This window comes from Elephas maximus, chromosome 2 (genome assembly GCF_024166365.1).
Source record: "Elephas maximus indicus isolate mEleMax1 chromosome 2, mEleMax1 primary haplotype, whole genome shotgun sequence".
Lineage (NCBI taxonomy): Eukaryota > Metazoa > Chordata > Mammalia > Proboscidea > Elephantidae > Elephas > Elephas maximus.
In genome coordinates this window covers 64,606,761-64,621,818 of record NC_064820.1, presented here as the reverse complement: position 1 = coordinate 64,621,818, position 15,058 = coordinate 64,606,761, and the positions used below count along the sequence as shown (strand labels likewise).

The window sequence follows — 15,058 nt, the reverse complement described above, 5'->3', positions numbered from 1 at the left end:
GAAGTCAAGAAATCAAATGACGTATTGCATTAGGCAAATCTGCTGCAAAGACCTCTTTAAAGTGTTGAAAAGTGAAGATGTCACTTTGAGGACTAAGGTACGCCTGACCTAAGCTGTGGTATTTTCAATTTGCTCATATGCATGGGGAAGCTGGACAATGAATAAGGAAGACTGAAGAAGAACTGATGTCTTTGAATTATGGTGTTGGTGAAGAAAATTGAATATACCACAAACTGCCAGAAAAACAAATCTATCTTGGAAGAAGTACAGCCAAAAACGCTGCTTAGAAGTGAAAATGATGGGAGTTTATCTCACATACTTTGGACATGTTATCAGAAGGGACCAGTCCCTGGAGAATGACATTATCCTTGGTAAAGTGGAGGGTCAACAAAAAAGAGGAAGACTCTTAACAAGACGGATTGATACAATGGCTATAACGATGGGCTCAAGCATAGCTATGATTGTGAGGATAGCACAAGACCAGGCAGTGTTTCATTCTGTTTGCACGACTTGATGGCACCTATCAACAACCTAACAACAACAATATAACCCTAGGGAAGGAATCTTTCCCTCATCAATGGGGTAAAGAGGAGGCAATCAAAACCCACTGTGCCCAATTTTTCTGTGATCTTAGCATATATCAACTATATTTATACTTCCCAGTTACTTGCCTAACACCCATGTCTCTGTAAACTGGCTTTTAATGAATATTTGGTAAATACCTGTTTACTAAATGAATGAATGAATGATAACCAAGGGCCATTTAGACCTTTCTGAGTAAGGGATTAGACTAAGTGTTCTCTCTTCACAGCTGTAGAGTTTTCTTATTCCATAATTTGGAATGGAGTTCAGGTGAGCAGAATGCACTGTTCCCCTATAACTTCTCTGAGCTCGTCCAACCACACTCGTTCTCTACGGAAACTAACGGGAAGAATCATCCTGAAGCCATAACCCATATCCCCTGTCCAGTACCAGCTCAATGTCAGATTGATGTATCTTTGCTGATGTAAACATTGCCAAATATGGCAACCAATTATACTTCACACCTTCTGAGAAATCCCAGTCCGTTTGCCCAATAAACTTGAAAGGAATTTAGTAGCTGTGTCTCTCTGTGTATTTCATTTGACCTGGGCTATCTCCCCCAATTTTAATTTGTTCGTGGTAAAAGCTGCTTCCTGCAATAGGGAGAGGGTGAAGATTTCATTCCAGTGATTTTGCAGTTTCTTTAGTTCTCAGTAGGTCAAGGAGCCATCCTATTCTGTTTGTACTAAGGCCAAAGCATTCAACAGTCACTTATTTCAACCATGAAGACAAAATAATTTCAGAGAGAATTTGCCCTTAACAAAATTCAAGGCACTCTATCTCTTTTTCCCCTTTGACTGGTTTTCTGAAGATTTGAGCTTGAGGGAAATTTGAGCATCTTTAGATCAGTGGATCTTTGATTTTATGGCTTCACATTTTGTGAATTCCTGCTTCAGAACATTTACTCACCTCTCTATTCCTCCAATCTAAGTCCCAATATTTTAAAAACTAAAAACTAAGCTCTCATTTGACTTCCTCTGGGGTCACAGGGGTGAGGGTGGGTGGTACTTTCCTTCATTCATCTCTTTGTTTCCTTTTCAGAACTCCCTAAGGCTTTTCAGGTTTTTTTTCCCCCCGCATGTAGTATCACTCACTGAGTTACTTTTGTTCGTTTTTGTCTCTCAACATCAAGAATTTTGAGACATTTTTCTTTTCTTTCCAGAGTGTCTTATACGCTTATAATACCAAAAACAAACAAACAAAAAAACAAACCCATTGCCGTCAAGTCGATTCCTAGAGGACAAAGTAGCACTGCCCCACAGAATTTCCAAGGAGAGCCTGGTGGATTCAAACTAGCAGTCTTTTGGTTAGTAGCCATAGCACTTAACTACTACACCACCATAATTTCCATACACTTACAATAGGTTTCCATAATATCTGATGCTTGGTTTTTTTTAGTCGTAGGAACCAGGTTGCTAGGCCTCAACAAAGGTGAGTGTTGTTCATAAGGAGACAAGATAACAAACCTGGTGTCATTTTGTCTGAGATTACACTAAATGGATTCACAAGGCATACTGACCCATATATATTGAAGCAGTGGAAACACTGTGAAGAATTTTATCACAAGAGTAATTTGCCCAGGCAGCTTCTCAGATGTTGTGAAACTCTGCTTAAACTCTTTTGTAGAGCTCGATTAACTGTCTCTCCCACTGCTATTAGAGACAAGGACTCTATAGATACTACTTGTTGTTGTCACTTGTTCTTTGTCTGGATTTATAATCTGTTCCTTGCAACATCACTTCTCCTACTTATGAAAGCCATCGGGCCCAACAGTTGGAGGGGCAATGGATTAGGCCTAACCGTGGGATGCGTGGTCACTGTTGCCTCTGGTGACAGGGAGTAATGGAAGAGAAAAACAGGATGAATAATCCCCATCACTATTTCAAAATTTGTCTTGGTTTCCAATAAGGTGATTCAGGAATGCAGTAGAATTTAAGGGAGTTCTCTGCTGGTGATCCTACAACATCTGCTTTAGAGTCCTTGGCAGGTCTTCCTCTATGGGATGATTGGTCCTAAACCTCATTAACAGAAGCTTTGCCACTTCAGGGGGGTAGGAGTAGCACAGGTGGGTGTTAGTGCAGAGATTTTTGTGACCAAACCCACCTCAGCAACCAGCACTAATTGGCTCCCTGGGGAAGTCCCAAGATAAGCCGTCAATCACAAAGCCTTAGTTTTGTTTATAATTTGTCATGATTTCTCCTCAGCTGCTCTACTTCCGTACCTTCTCCTCTGTTTTCTCTACTCCTGTCCAAACTGCCTCTCCTTCTTGCACAAATAACAAATGATTATCCCATAAAAAAAATAGCACAGAAAAATTAGAAAGTCAAGGTGCATCTTCCTTTAATTCCAACCATATTTTTCTCCACTTTCTATTCTCCCCAGGTTATATTTAAGAATGAGATGAGAGTTTTTACCTCCATCCTGGCCCCTCTCATTACCACAGTTAGTGCCACCGCAACCCTATCATGTGGGAGGGACCTCTCTAAGGTTTAGTTGACAAAAGCCAGAAAATATTGTTGAAAAAGTGAAAGTACAATGTCAATGCATTTTACAAGGTGAATTCTGTTTTCATAATGTGACTTTAACTGTACTCCATCAAAAACTGGAGATAATCTTAGTCTTATTGCTTACTTCTGTTAAGTTATCATATTTCAAGGTTAAATCACAGGGCGGAAGAGCCCTCCTATGCCTGTAGGGTACTGAATATGAATTAAAGGTAGGCTTTCTGTGCTTCTGGAAATTTCTGTTAAGAAATAATGGTAATAAGAGTTAGAGTTTAATAAGCACGGTAAGGAACTACCATGATCCCTACTTTATAGGAAGAAACTGAGGCTCAGATGGCAACTTGGTTATAGAGGTCACAGAGCAAGTGAGCTTCAATGTCAGGATTTAAACTTGTATTTGTCTGACTCTAAAGGCTCCCTCTTAACCCCTATGCTGCACTGTCCCGTTTACTCTGTTATTGTGCTGTCTTTTAGCCAACTTACAAATAATTTTCATTAGTTGTCAGACCAGGTATCCTTTCCAGTGGTTGAGGGACAGGACCAAGTCAGGTGCAGTTGGCTAGCCAGTCTGCAATTGTGTTATTTCATATATCATATTTCAGGACCATAATTTGGTCGGCGTTACTGCTGAATCCAAGCGAGAATAAGCTTTGTGGGAAGCACTGGTAGATCAGATGGACTTTAGCCTGTTTATTATTTTTTTCTCTTTCTTTCTTATACTGAGGTGGGAGATTGTTAAGGAGACTAGAGAAAACTGGGGGAAATTCTGTCTGATAGAATTATAGATACTAAGCTACAGTTCTGTCAATCGCCTAGTTATGGGGTGTGATTATTGCCAAGAGAGCACAGGGTCAACTTTATTTCTTTTGGTGAATGTGAGATGTAGGCTACAGGGTTGGGGATGAATTCAAAGGAAGAACAAACTGCAGAAACACTGGTCTTCTGTTTTTTAAATCTGTTTAATGTACACATGGGGCCCAGGAAGTTGTCAATTTCTTCTTTTTTATCATGTACTTAGTTTAAGAGGCTTTTGTGTAGGTAGTGCTTATTGGAGGATTTAAGCACGGTTGTTACAAATTGATTTAAAAAAAAAATCATTAAATCTTTAAACCTCGGGCATTATCCTTAAGTTGCAAGAGTTAAACTCAGCCTACCCCTTATTTCATGGTGAGCAGAATTAATCTAGAGATCATCAGTGCTAATTAATTGGGATAAGCCAAAAGTGTACATATGCTTATTTTGAATGAGAGGGATTTGAGCATTCTGGTTGTTTTTATTTAAATTGAATGGAATGTTAGTCAGTTTAATTACGTGTTGAAATTCCTCTCATGCCTTCTCAGAATTATTTCTTTTTGGCAGTAGATTATGAAAAGAGAGGCAGAGGAAAATCTATGGGGGGAAGGGAGTCAGTTCAAACCTGCCTGCGATCTGCTTTGGAGCAGAAAAAAAAAAAAAAGATTCTGAAAAACCTACATTTGGAGAAACTCCTCTCAAATGTAGTTTGGTCAGTGATCACCATGCAACGCTCAGGGTTGCTTTTATTTGATCAAAAATGGGAAACAGAAATGCACATATAATCCCTAATTTTTTACCTTTTCCTTTGTATCCTATATTTAAAAAAAAAAAAAATGTTTTTTTTTTCTTTAGCAAGGAATCCAGTGTAATAGTTTGTTTCCAGTCTTCTTTCATTTTTCATGTCTCCCCATAGGGTAAACAGAGACACCAATAAACCATAAAACAATCAAAAAGTGAGGCAAAGAAATGGAATGTGAGGCAGAATCGCTGGATCACAGGCAGACAGGATGGTCAGCCTCTGACTCACAGGCTGTCTCGAAAGGTTGGCAATAACTTTGAAAATGTATCATGTCCATCTCTTTTCCTTTAGGCAGGACTGTTCTTATCCCTTTCCCAGTGGATAATAATCTATCCTGTTTTTTAATGAAACTTCTAGGGTAGAGGACACACAGTCCCTCAGGAACTCATTGTGAAGTTAGATGGTTTTTAGAGAAGGGGTTGTTACTGTCTATTGCTTTTTCTTTGTTCCCTCCACAGGGATAATCAGCTTTATATAAACAAGGCTGCATCCATATAAAGTTGTGTGTTTGGCACTTGAACAGACTGATAGGTATTTAGAAAAAACAGTTACCCTAGAGAGCAACTAGTCAATCCTTTCATTCTGTGACAGTTTAAGTCTTCTCCAGATTGAGAATGCAGGTTTTTCTATTTTAAATTTCTGTTGTGTTGTTGACTCATATTCAGTTTAGACTTTTACATTTTGGGCCAACTCTGTGCATTGCTGGTCTTCCCCTGCTCTGTGCTAAAATCATGCTGGTGTTCTGCCAGTCAATATCCAAAATATGGAATTTTTGTTTAAAAATATAACTATGATGTCTGTAGGAGCCTGCTAACTAGAAGGTCAGTGCTTGAAACCTATCAGCTGCTCTGCAGAAGAAAAGACCTGGCGATCTGCTCTTGTAAATATTTCAGCCCAGAAAACCCTATGGGGCAGTTCTACTCTGTGCTATAGGGTTGCTATGGCTCGGAATTGACTGGACAGTACTCAACAACAAAAACAATGATGTCTGTGACCTATACCATACCAGTTGCTGACGAAATGATTCTAATTCATGGCGACCCTGTGTGTGTCAGAATAGAAACGGGCTCCACAGGGTTTTCAATGGCTGATTTTTCAGAAGGAGATCACCAGGCCTTTCTTCTGACGTGCCTCTGAGTGCACCTGAACCTCCAGCATTTCGATTGCAGCTGAGTGTGCTAACCATTTGCACCACTTGGGGGCTCCCTGTGACCTCTAGGAAATAGGCTTTGTACTGGAATGACTCAGGCTCCTGGGTTCCAACTCTGTTTCTGCCATAAGGCACCAGTATTGCATTAGGTGGGTAATTTACTAAGTGTTTCTGAATCTCAGTTTATCACCATTAGGTGTGGGAGCCAGAAACAAGCAGATATTCCCAGTGGGTTTTCCTTGAGGTCTTAATAGATAAACATGAAAAATGGTCTCATGTTTAAATACAGTTAGTCTCTGACTTTCGAAGGGTTGCATTCCAAAGACTCCATTGTAAGTCGGTTCTGATGTAAGAAGAATACCTCTCTTTTTTTTGGTTTTCGTTATTATGGCCTTTTATTATCTGTACCTTTATAAATCCAATATTTGTCTTTGAGTGTTGGAAACATTTATATAAACATCTATGAGTGAACATCTGAGAATGATAGTAGTAAACATTGTATGTAGCACATATTACTAATGATAAGATATAAAAAACAACAAAAAACTGATGATTGTAAGAGGTTCATTGTAACTTGAATACTTTGTAAGTTGGGGACTACCTATAGATGGGCAGTGGGACACAAGATTAAGCTAAACATATTTATCTACCTAAGGGAAAAAAAAAAAAAAATTGAGCCTTTAAAAAAAAATGTACATTGTAAATCTTCAAAAATACTCAAACTATGGCTTTTTTTTTTTTTAAATGCTACTTTATTGCCATCCAATCTTAAAACCATCAATGACCAGCAACATCTGAAAAGCAGTAGCCACCCTCTCCTTCGTGGCCACTCCAGAAACATAATCAAACTGCCAGGAGAGCACTCAGGGCTTCTGTCATGAATTGAATTGTGCCCCCCCTAAAATATGTGTCGACTTGGCTGGGCCATGATTTTCAGTGGTTTGGCAGTTACCTAATGATGTATTCATTCCCCATGATGTGATCTGATGTGATCAGCCAATCAATTTTAAGGGGGTTAGGGTGGGATACAACACACTTATTCAGGTAACTGCTCTGATCTGATGTAAGGCGACTTGCCCTGGGGTGTGGCCTGCATCACCTTTGTCTTACAAGAGATAAAAGGAAAGAGAAGCAACCAGAGAGGAGTTTCCTCAGTACTGTTAAGAAAGAAGAGCTGGGAGCAGAGCACATCCTTTGGACTTGGGGTTCTTTTGCCGAGAACTTCCTAGACTCAGGGAAAGATTGATGCCAAGACACAAGAAGATCTTCAAGAGATGACAAGCCCACAGTTGTTTAAAGAGATAAGGACCTTCCCCCGGAGCCAACAGAGAGAGAGAGCCTTCCCCTAGAGCTGGCACACTGAATTCAGACTTTTAGCCTCCTAAACTGTGAGAGAATAAATTTCTGTTTGTTAAAGCCATTCACTGGTGGTATTCCTGTTACAGCAGCTCTAGCTAACTAAAAGAGCTTCCAACTGTGAATAATAGTTTATTAATTCCCCAGTCTCTCTTTTGCATTGTGAGCTCTTAGAGGGCAGTGCCCTTTCTTATTCATCTTGGTTACACAGGGTCAAGTCCAGCACTTGACACCTAGAAGGTACTTAATAAATGTTTTGAATTGAGCCAAACTGTCCATAAATGGAAGTTACTGCCTTGAAAATTTTTGAGCTTGCTCTCATGGAAAGTGTTATTATAGAGTGGATTTTTTAAATGGGTGGACTTTGTAGTTAAAATGATATCTAAGATCAGGAATTTATGAGACTTTCCTATGGTTACAAAGATAATGTATATGATTTAAATTACTTATAGATAACTACAGGTAGATTGGGAAAGGGCAGAGTACAGCTTTGCAGGCAGTTCTTACTGGCTTCTTCCCTTGGTCTAGAAAAATTTCCCCAGCCCTTGAGTCTGTTATGCATGTACTGTGCCTGAGAACATGGAAATGTCAACTGGGGCAGTCCATCCAGATTAGCGATATGTAAAGAAGGGGTGAAACCCATGGAATTTACTTCATCTTTCACCTTCTAAGGTGCCACTGTGCATTTATGAATTCAAATTATTAAATTTATGATGTTTATTTTTCTACTTTGCCATTGCATTACTCCATTGTATTTCTTATAAGCTTTCTGGAGAGCATGAAATATATCTCCTGGGCACTTATCTCTCCTCTGATACCCAGTGTTTTGTGTTTTGATCCTGGACCTCAATAAATATTGGCTGAAAAAATGAATTGATAAATATGGTGGTTCTGAGCATTTTTCCAACTGAGTATCTAAAGTTAGAGACACTAAATAGTATTTAGCAGAAGTTAAATTAAGTTTTGAAAGGAGAGAAAAATAGAAAAAGAATTGCCTTTTAGTCACTACGGAAGAATAACCACTGTTTAGACTTCGGGTTATTTCCCTCTGGACATATTTTCTGTAGACAATTTTTGTGTAGACTTGTAATCGTATTGTGTATACAATTTCGTGTCTTGATTTTTTCATTTGAAGCTATATAAAGTATTTATAATCATTATGTACACTATTTTGTAGGTAATAAATATTTCCTAGTAAGATTTAAAAAAAAAAAATCATAGAAGCCTCGGATGACATAGTTTTTACAAACAGCGTTTTTAATTGTTCCTAAATCATTCATTAAATGCACCGTGGCTTTCTTAAGCATTCATTTTTTGATTATGTTTCTTACTATGCTTTTTCTGTATTAAAAAAAAAAATTTTTTGTTATATGAAAGGACTAGAATAAACATCTTTGGACGTGAATATTTTTTCTTTATTCCTTTTGAATATTTTCAAAGCATCATGTACCATATAATAAACTGTTTCTCAAACGTTGGTACTAACATTTGCTATTTTTAACAATGTATAAAAAACCAAACAGGTTGCCCTTGGGTCAATTCCAACTCATAGTGACCCTATAGGACAGAGTAGAACTGCCCCATAGAGTTTCCAAAGAGGACATGGTGGATTTGAACTGCTGACCTTTCGGTTAGTAGCCATAGCACTTAACCACTACACTACCATGGTGTCCTAACAATGTATGAGCATTCCAAATTCACTGCAACAAATATTTTAATTTTTAAATATTGATTTATTTTTGTTTAATTTTTCAGAGTGTTTTTTGATACATATGTTTGTTTATTATTTTTATTCTTTGTGCTTTGTCTACTCATGTTCTGTTGTTTATTTTTCTTATTAAATTGCGTGGATGCTGCATTCCGTCAAGTATGCTCTTTCCTGCAAGCATATTCACACAACACTGCTGCAGCTGAAGCCCAGGGAGGGTGTGTGAAGCAACGTGCTGCTGCTATCAGCAGCGGCGCTGGAGCAGGCTGTTTTGTGGACCCTTCTGTAAGGCAACAATGAGGAGAGAGCTGAGTTACTAAACGGTCCCCTCTTTCCGTTAGTTCAGCATTGCAACAGCGAGGCCTGCCACACGAAGAGTGTGTGACAGTCTTCATTCTTCCCCTTGTCTCAACTATTATTAGATGAGTCCAGAAACTGCTGGCAAGTTGGGGCTGTGGGCACAGTCGGTTTGTGCTGCTTTCTGAGATCTGAAGTGTTGCAACTACTGAATATGGTTTCCTCTTCACTTGAGCAAATTGCCAACAGCTTGTGTGTGACTCCTTAAGAATAATGAGAATCAATCTCATTTTAGGAGAAGGGACAGATTGTGTCTGTACTTGGCAACCCACATCCCTCCGCAGCTGGGATTTCTTGAGACACTCCACAGAGGTAAGGGGCCTATACTGACAGAGAAACGTCCATTTTGTCTGAGGAGCTGCTGAATTCTGTCAGCATCTGCTGGCAGCAAGGCTCTCTTTAACATGGCTTCACTCTCCCAAACCACTGGGCGTGACAAAAGTTAATGTAAGATCTCTGCAGTCTATTTCAGTCCCTTGTCATTTTATCAGGGAACTAAATGCTAAATGGCTCAGACACATCACAAGCTAAGGACTTCATTTAAGACAAGACAGAAGCTAAAAACGACATCAAAGCCTGCAGATTGTATTTTTTAATACTTTTTTTTTCTTTTTGTCTTACATGGAACATTCAGAAATAGTTCAAGTATTGTTAGTGCCCAAAATTGTCCTATAGCAATGAAAACAAGAGCTCTTTTGCCTCCAGAGAAAAGGTTTTATGAGGGATTGTTAATAACAAGTGACAATGATTTGAGAATAGAACAGTCTTCCTCTAACACTGTTTTTATCTTGCTGTTTTTCTTCTCAAGACTCTATAATGCCTCCTTATCACTTGTAGGATTAAATCCAAATTCTCCTTGGACCTCTTTTCTGAGTGAATCTTAAAGGCTCTTCAATCTCGTTAAACATTTTTTAAATCACCTTTCTTGTTTTCACCTCAGTACGTTTGCAAATGTATTTTCCTCCAGAAGAAAGCCCCTCTTCTCTCCCTGCCAGTGTGTGTTTTTCTTCTTATGCAGACAGCTGCCTCTTCATCATCCTCCTTCACTTTCTGTCTCCTCTACTATGTGTCAGCTCACGTATTCAAAATACGCCGTTTTCTAAATCCTCTTGGTCGTGCATGTGTGCACTATTATCTCCTTGAGGGGAAAACCAATTCTATTTCCTTTGTGCCTTCCAGTGTGTTGACTAGAAAGTTTTTCACACAGCAGCATTCAAAAAACATAGCTGTATTCTGAAACATTCATGAGATTTAAATTGTGAGCACATTTCTAGGTACCCCTGGTGGTATAGTGGTTAAGTACTGTGGCTGCTAACCAAAAAGTTAGTGGTTCGAATCCTCCAGGCACTCCTTGGAAACTCTATACTGTCCTGTAGAGTCACTATGAGTCAGAATTGACTTGATACAATTTTTTTTTAGGGGGAGGTCATATTTGTGCCTAGAACTGTTGATTTCATATCTTAAATAGGACTACAAATTAAGCATTTATGTAATGATGTAGATTCTGATTTTTTTCTAGCCCTTAATCTTTAATAAGTATTTTATTATTATTTCTTAAACTTTTCCTTTTAAGATGCTTTCAAATCTGTGATGAGGCTATGTTCAAAGTATTTAAACTAGCAAAGAAATGGGCAGGTTGATGGTGATGTTTGAAATCTCATCCTTGGGGTGTGACGATTATGTGATTTTGGAGTTGTACATGTACACTGAGTTCTGTCGACAGTTTGGTATACTACATTGGGCTACTAGGATGATAGCAGAGTCTGGAGGTGTTAGCTTTCTGGAGACTTCTGTGCAAGTTTAAAAACCAGTTGCCATCAAGTTGACTCCTGTTCATGTGTGTCAGAGTAGAACTGTACTCCATAGGGTTTTCAGTGACTGATTTTTGGAAGCAGATCGGCGGGCCTTTCTTCCAAGGTGTCTTGGGGTGGACTTGAACCTCTTAACCTTTCAGTTAGCAGCTGAGCAACATTAAGCATTTGCACCACCCAGCAATGTCTTGTAAATTAGTCTTGGTAAGAGTGCCTAGAAGGATTGTCCCGATTTTTATCCACTAAAATGAAATTCTGAGACTCCAGATGCAATACTGAAATTGTGGGTACCTTTCTTTGACAGCGAATGTATTCGGAAAAATGACAAGCTTGGGGAATATCAGCATTAGAATTTAGAATGATACCGTCAAGTTGGAGAGGTGTGAGAAAAATGTGCAACAGCAATGTTTTGAGGAACCATATGCTAAGGTTAAGTTCGAAAATAAATTTTGTAGGGTTCTTGTTTGACACAGGAATAAATCATGGCCAAAAACAAGCCTACTCTTTGGTGTTTGATGATAATTATAATGATGACTAAGAACATATTTAATTGTGAATGTGCATTATTTTATTTGTACTACGACAACCACTTGGGTATTATGCCCATTCACTGATGAGGAAATTAAGGCTGAGAGAGCAGTGAGTTGCTCCCGGTCACACGGCTAATAAGCAGCAAAGCCAAGATTTGAGTTCACTTCTGGTTGGCTCCAAAGACCAATATCTTGAGCTAATGGAGAGTTTGTCAGTTAAAAGACAATTATTTGTGAACAGGTAACATGACATATAAAAGGATTCCTTGTGAATTCTGAGTTGCTGTCAGATAGGAGTTACTGTTAGTAAACTTGAGATATATATGCTCTTTCTAATTTCACATATTTCTTCAGATTGAAGAGTTTCTGATGTTCACTTCATCCTGCGATATGAAGGGATGGTAACTAAACTTGTAGAAGGGGGAATGTGATACATCGTTCTGAACTGGGGGTGTCAAAGTATAAGTTAAGGTAGCAGTCCTCTTTTAGGAAGTGTTGAAACAATGCTGCAACTTTTCAGTAGGTTTTCTATTAACAGGACCTATTAAACCCATTGCCATTGAGTTGACTCTGACTCATGGTGAGCCCCCGAGTGTTATAGAGTAGAACTGCTCCATAGGGTTTTCTTGGATATAATCTTTATGGAAGTAGATTACCAGGTATGTCTTTTGCAGAGCTGCTGAGTGGGTTCAAACCACCAACCTTTAGGTAGTTAAGTGCAAACCATTTGTGCCACTAGGAACCTTTAGAGGGTCAGTGCCTGCTAATAAACACTCTCATTGTACATTAATAGCTGTACTAATTAAGTAATAACTCATTGTACCACCCAAGGACTCCATGTAAATTAGTCTAGGTACTGTAAGTACTTAATGCGTATTTCTTGAGGCATAGAAATGTTAAATGACTTTTCCAAAACCACACACCTCATTACTGGTTGACACAGATTGTTTCTAAGCATTGTGATAACATAGTCTGTATTTTAACCACTGCCTCCTGCTTTTTACACTTCAAACATCTCACAGTTTTTTATACATGATTTTGCACACGGTTTACACCTAATTGATTTTGAAGCTGAAATCAAGTTATGACTATAAAATTATATTGAGGAACACTATAGAAACCCTGTGTATTGTTATTAATTCCTAATATTTTTGCGTTAGTGGAAAGAGCATTGGATTGGGCATTAGGAGAGATGAGTTCTGGTTGCTAATATGCTCTGGAAACAATTTCCTTCATCTGTAAAGTGGAATGATTAATGTTTCACCTACTTGAAGGCAGGAGCTGGACAAGATGACATCTTTAACTGCATATTGCTCCCATTCTTCCTTTAGTCATCCACAGAGTAATACGTTTTCAGTTCTGTCCTTTGAGAGGCTAGGGACACTCTGTACATGTGAATGAGAATGATCTGGGCATCTTAATGGTATCAAGAAGGTGTGATGGGAAGAAATCTTCTCTTGCTTCTCAGTAAAGTGTAGAACCCAGGACTCTGCAGAAATCATTGCCCAAGAACAAAGGAATCTCACCAAGTCTCCCACATAGCAATGTCCATCCTTTGAGAAACCTAAGTGCCTTCCCTTTGGCAACGGTACATTTGTTTGCTTATCATTTCCCTGGCTAAGGAAATAATTTTAGAAAGGTGTAGAAAAAAGATGTATATCTAGCATACACTCTTTCAAGACTGAAGTTTGATTGATGATTCTTTTCAGAACCGAGAAAGTTTCTTATGTATGATATGTTGATGACTTTGTTGAATTAGCAGCTTATCACATCAACGTAGTTCTGTGGGTAATTTATCAACAGGTCAGATTCCTTTTCACTCTGTCCCATTATTATAGGTTAATCTGGGCCATGCAATTTCTGAAATATTGACTAACTTATTTTGAATTATTATACTGGAAGCCATCAAGACATTTGGCTCCTTCTGATATAACACCCTTGACTTCAGTAATAATTCCAGGCGTGTTAGGTGTGTGGTCTTGTGTGAGCACCTGTAGAGGCTATAAAAATATGCATACTATTAATTAAGATGGCTGTGCTTTGTCTTCTCACAATCAATTCTTTTGCTAGGCTGGCAATAATGGTACTTTCAATAAAAACACCACCTGGGATTTTTCTTCCTTTCTCATAGGATAGCTCTTTACTGTAAAACTGAGATGGCCTCTCCACTTTGAAACACCTTCAATTTATCCTAAAGGGGCACAACCTGATGTTCCAGAGCAGACTCAGTCCTTGTAATGAACACTCACTTTAGGCTTAAGGGAAGAAGGTCATTCTTCAGGAAAACGTTTCTCAGCTCATTGTTACTTTAAATGTCTGCAGGAGACCACAGAGGAAGAGAGACCAGAGGCAAAAAAGGCCAGCATCCCTGGGGGAGGACTTGTTCTTTCATATTTGGGGAACCCTGTGTCAAGAGAGAAAACTGCTAAAAATAAAATGCATTTACTCAGAACCTCTGGGGCAAGGTGCAAAGAGCTTGTGCTGTAGGATCCCAGATTAAAAATTAAAAACTTAAAATCTGTACAGCAACTGCCATCAGCAGAACCGTGGTTAACTTTGTGCCATTTGGTGAGTTTCCATTAATTGGCTTTGGGTACTAACGTCTTTGGTCATTTAGTTGCTGCCCGTAACTCACAGTGACCCATTTGTTGGTGAGTTTCTTCACAGTCCAGTGACGGTGACATTTCTAAAGCAATGGCTTAGGCCACTAATGTGTGCAGTCACCAAAATGGGATCTGGTCTGTTCAGTATTCTAGTCAAGTCCCAAGGGGTAGAAATCAAAACCCCACTGTAGTTCACATGTATTCTTATAGCTCTTCCCATGACAAGCAGCATGAGTTGGAAAATAGTGTTTGTAAGTGGTATAGATACTATTTTTAATTTTTTGATAGAGAGGGATCTATAAGGAAGGGAAAGAGCAAGCTAGAAGGTCTGGGTGTATTACTTTTCTTCCAGGTTGTTCCTGCTGTCTTGAATATTGATCTAATTTTCAACTTCTTTCATAGGAATAAAATCTTAAAACTAAAAGGTTGAATGCTCTAGCATCCTTTATTTCTATATGTTTCATTATATGTCCATACCCCTGCCGTTACCACCACCATACTTTCAAAGGCTTTGCAACTCTCTCTAAGGCCTAGGACAGTAGTTTACCATGCATTTTAAAGACTCTCTTCTTTTAGCAGAGCTTCAGATATTTTGAAACATCTTTAGGAAGAATTTAACTAATGAGCCGGAGTGAGTCTATAGCTAATGTCTGACAAAATGATCTGAAAAGGTGAGCCGGGAATTCTGAGTACTGATTATGTAAAGAGAGTGGGACTATTAAAAGAGAAAATTTAAATGGTCAGCTTACAAGTGAAAAAAGTATATTTTTTTTGTAAAAAAAAAAGAGTATGCCGATCTCATATTTTCCATCTGTACGTAGATTTTTAACTTCGATACCCATTGAATCCTCAATATTTCAAGA

General features: G+C 38.6%; 1 protein-coding gene across 6 annotated transcripts in view; it reads left to right on the top strand.

The window, feature by feature from the left end:
* Window positions 1–15,058, top strand: part of PDE4D (phosphodiesterase 4D) — a 1,645,162-nt gene that overhangs the window by 191,047 nt on the left and 1,439,057 nt on the right. Inside the window, exon 1 of one of the 6 annotated variants that reach the window (XM_049857526.1) lies at window positions 9,025–9,563. The exons of the other annotated variants lie outside the window; for them this stretch is intronic. The gene's annotated coding sequence lies outside the window, so the exon portion shown is untranslated. Of the gene's footprint in view, window positions 1–9,024; window positions 9,564–15,058 lie in introns of those variants that run through there. 6 annotated transcript variants of the gene reach the window in all.